We start from the raw sequence: 4786 nt of genomic DNA on the forward strand, positions 1-4786 counted from the left end.
GGGGAATTGTCGGTCGTAGTAAAAAGAAAAAGTCCAATTCTTTACCGCTTATCGAACATTGCATAATTGCCATTTCAGTCATTGACATTTCCGCACCCAGCATTTACTTGGTAGGTAAACCGGGTTGGAGCAAAGCAGACGACTTACATGGAAGCGACCATTAACCAATTTTAATCATCCTCAACTCACCACCGCCTAAACCCAACAAAAGATCAAAGGGGATCTTCGACAAAGCTGACTGGGATTTCTACAGGGCTTCCTCCAGCCACCTGATCGCCCGAGGCAACCCAACCACCATGCTCAACGAAATCATCACCGAGGTAGCTGAATCCCTAAAACACAGCCTGGAAGAGAGCGCTGCACTGGTGATCTGAGGAGATTCAAAAAGGAAATCAGGAAACAGAGAAAGCTCCTGCGTGCGGCAAAACGAATCCGGCAGAATGGGAAAAGAAGATTCCAAACCCCTATCCTGCAAGTGGAAGGGGAGGACCTACAGCGATTCAGTCGACACCGCGAACGTTCTAGTGGAATACTTCGCTGAACTGTCCTCCATTTCGGGATACGATTCTGAGCTCATCCGACGGCAGAAAGCGGACACGAAATCAGTCAATCGATTCGTAGTCCCGAACGATCGGGTTGGAAACCCGTTCAACAACATTTCTCCGTCGAAGAACACATCGCCGCGCTGCGCGCTGGATCTGGAGAAGGCGTACAACCGGACCTGGATTCCATTAGTTCTGAAGACATTGCACAATGGTCCAGGAGATGCATTTAAGTGGAAATTAGCATTTAGACCTCGACAGTTATTCTCTAGACAAAAACTGTCTTCGACAATGTTGTTACGTATGATAGAGCGCTCATTTTTATGTTGCCAAAAATAGGGTGACCAACATTTTCGATGAACTAAAAAATCTAACTTTCTTATCTCTATGAATAGAGGTAAATATAGTTCGACAATGTTGTAGTTCTAGTTATTTAAAACATCTTTGTAGAACAAAGTTTATTTCTATCTCTTGAAATAACCCATCCAGGGAGGGAGTCAGTAAACCACATCCCCCAACCTAGTTCTTCAACGCCTTATCTTGAACAACGTTGTCATCCAATACCTTCATCTAACGCAAATAATGCACAGCTGACTGTCTACTATCAGAATGTTCGCGGATTAAGGACTAAGACCAATGACATGCTTCTATCACTTCTCGCCTGTGACTTTGATGCAGTGGTCCTTACAGAAACGTGGCTTCATTCTGGAATATCAAGTGCTGAATTATCAAGTAACTACGTAGTGTATCGCTGTGATCGTAATTCACTCAGCAGTCACTTGTCCCGTGGCGGTGGTGTCTTGATTGCAGTGAAATTTGAGCTTAACTGTAGTTCGGTGCATTTAGTAGACTGTGAGAGTTTGGAGCAAACAGCCGTGCGCATCATTCTACCCCGGTTCTCATTGTTCATCTGTAGCATCTACATCCGCCCGAACAGTAATGTGGATACCTACGCCCATCACGTTGAATCCATCCATCAAATTCAACAAATGGCCAACCCTGATGATGTGATCGGAATCCTTGGTGACTATAATCTCCCGAATCTAGTGTGGACCTTCGACGATGATTTCAATTCATTTTTACCTCTTAACGCATCTACGGAGCAGGAACTAGCATTAGTAGAACCAACACTGTCGTCTGGGTTACATCAAATTAACGACCTACTGAACGCCAACGGTAAGCTTTTTGACTTGACATTTGTTAACAACCCTGACCGTGTAAGTCTTGTAGACTACCCATCGGCGCTCCTCAAAATGGACGACCACCATAAGCCGTTGGCTTTAATTGTTAACTTTTGTTCCCGAATGGAAGGTGACTCTTCTTCTCGCTCTGAGCTTGATTTTTCTCGCTGTGACTATCATACTGTAAATAACAAAATTGCTTCTCTGGATTGGGACCGCATACTTGACCATACATCAGTTGACAATGCCGTATCTACATTCTATGAACAATTGAACGAAATTATTAGAGAAACAGTTCCGTTGAAGGCCCAGCGTTCTAGGAATTTCAATCAACCCTGGTGGACTCCACAGCTTCGAAATCTCCGCAATAGGCTGCGAAAAGCGAGAAAACGATTTCTTCACGACAAAACTCCACGACAAAACGCAGAAGAGAACTACACGAGGCCGAAGAAAAATACAAAAACTTGCAGCTTGAAAGCTTCCGCAAGTACATAAATGCTCTTCAAAGCACATTTAAGCAAAATCCATCTTCTTTCTGGAGTTTCGTACGGAACCGGAAGAACTTAATGCGGATACCGGATAAAATCGTTTATCAATCCAGCAACTCCGACTCACCACTTTCTTCTGCCAATCTCTTTTCCGAATTTTTCCAAAACATGTATGAAAGCAATTCATCTCAACCAACCCGCCAGTATATTGACAGTCTGCCATCTTACAATCTCCGTTTCCCAGTACTTGCGTTTGATGAAGATGTGGTGCATAAAGCACTCAGTTCAGTAGATGCAACAAAAGGACCCGGTCCGGATCTTATTCCCCCGGTCTTCATCAAGAACTGGGCAGCGATGCTCGCCAGACCAGTTTCTATGGTTTACAATCAATCTCTGCGCTAGGGTATTTTTCCCGAGGCTTGGAAGCTTGCATCGATACAAGGCAGCTTTCACGATGTCGAAAACTATCGCCCGATATCGATTTTAAACTGCCTAGCAAAAGTGCTCGAGAGTCTAGTTCATGGTGCACTATGTCCGATTGTACAGCCTGTGATTTCAGAGTTCCAACACGGCTTCGTTAAAAAACGCGCAACCACCACGAACCTTATGGCATACACTCACATGCTAATCAACAAAATCGAGAAGCGGCAACAAGTAGATGCTGTTTACGTCGATTTCTCCAAAGCTTTCGACAAAGTACCCCACGACCTTGCTATTCTGAAAATGGATCGACTTGGTTGGAAAATGGAATGCATGTAAACGCTGATAAATGCAAGGCCATCACATTTACGCGCACTCGCTCCCCTATTGTACACGGATACATGTTGCATCTCTCGCCATTGCAGAGAGTCAATCGAATCAAAGATCTGGGAGTTCTTCTTGACAGCAAGCTGCGTTTCCATGAGCACGTCTCGGTCACAATTTCAAGAGCAAATGCGATGGTTGGATTTTTGAGACGCAACACAGCTCATTTCGATGACGTCTACGCTCTGAAGTCGTTGTACTGTGCATTTGTTCGCAGCGTCTTGGAATACGCAGTACAAGTATGGGCCCCATATCACGCTGTACATATCCAGCGCATCGAACGTGTTCAGAAACACTTCGTAAGGTATGCTCTACGTGGCCTGCCCTGGAATGATCCAACCAACCTACCACCCTATGAACAGCGCTGTGCACTTATTGGAATGCAAACCCTGGAAAGCCGACGATTGGTGCTACAGAGAATTTTTATTTTCGATGTATTGACAGACAAAATTGACTGCAGCTATCTACTTCGAAACGTTAGCCTACACGCACCATCCCGACAGCTACGCCACCATCGAGTCCTGGCGATGCCTAATTACCGTACCATATATGGGCAAAATAATCCATTAGACGCTTGCTGCCGCGTCTTTAACGAGGTATCTGAACTGCTCGATTGTAATATTAGTAGGTTAATCTATAAGAATAGAATTAAGTCCCTATAAGCAGTCTGTACAACCATTAGGTCGAAGACGTTTGACATTAAATAAATAAATAAAAAATAACCGATATAGCGCATTTTTCCTAATTTGCGTTGGGGTCACCATTAAAAAAACTGTTTTTCTGCTCTAACATTTTTATATCAAATTCTACATACAAACTGTCTTCGAAAGACATTTAGAACATACTGAAACAAACATTTTGCAATGCAGAACTTGTCAATATCTCAATTTCACTCAAAGTTATTGATATTTCTTCCCAAAAAATACGCTCTCTTCAATTGCATGCCATTCTTTCTGGGGCAAACATAGAAAATGTTTGTTTACGGAAATTAAAAGAACAAATTTCACTCTATATACCATGTAATTTTCAAAGATATGTTATTTTTAGTATTTGAATAAATTAAAATTGAAATCATGAGTTTTTGGGTGAAAACCCATTAATGACTTTGAGCAAGATTAAGATATTGACGAATTCTGCATCGCAAAATGTTGGTATTGATAAGCTCTAAAAGTCGTACGGAGACTATTTTGATTTAGAATTTTAAATATAAAAGTTAGAGTAAAATAACTGGGTTTTTTATAGTAATCCTAAAGTAACTTAGTTAAAAAACAACTTTGGAGGATATATTTATTTTTCAGACAAAAACTGTCTTCGACAAAGTTGTTACATATGATAGAGCGCTCATTTTTATGTTATCAAAAATAGGGTGACCAAAATTGTCGATGAAATAAAAAATCTAACTTTCATATCTCTATAGATAGAGATAAAAATAGTTCGACATTATAGTAACCCCAATTATTTTAATTAACTTTGTAGAACGAAGATTTTTTCTATCTTTTAATATAATCGATTTATCGCTTTTTTCCTAAGTTGCATTAGGGTGACCATGAAAAAGCGGGTTTTCTGCTTTTAATTAACTTTGAAGAACGAAGATTTTTTCTATTTTCTAATATAATCGATTTATCGCTTTTTTCCTAAGTTGCATTAGGGTGACCATGAAAAAGCGGGTTTTTTGCTTTTAATTAACTTTGAAGAACGAAGATTTTTGCTATTTTTTAATATAATCGATTTAGCGCTTTTTTCCTAAGTTGCATTAGGGTGACCATGAAAA

Source organism: Toxorhynchites rutilus, chromosome 1 (assembly GCF_029784135.1).
Source record: "Toxorhynchites rutilus septentrionalis strain SRP chromosome 1, ASM2978413v1, whole genome shotgun sequence".
NCBI classification, from domain to species: Eukaryota; Metazoa; Arthropoda; class Insecta; order Diptera; family Culicidae; genus Toxorhynchites; species Toxorhynchites rutilus.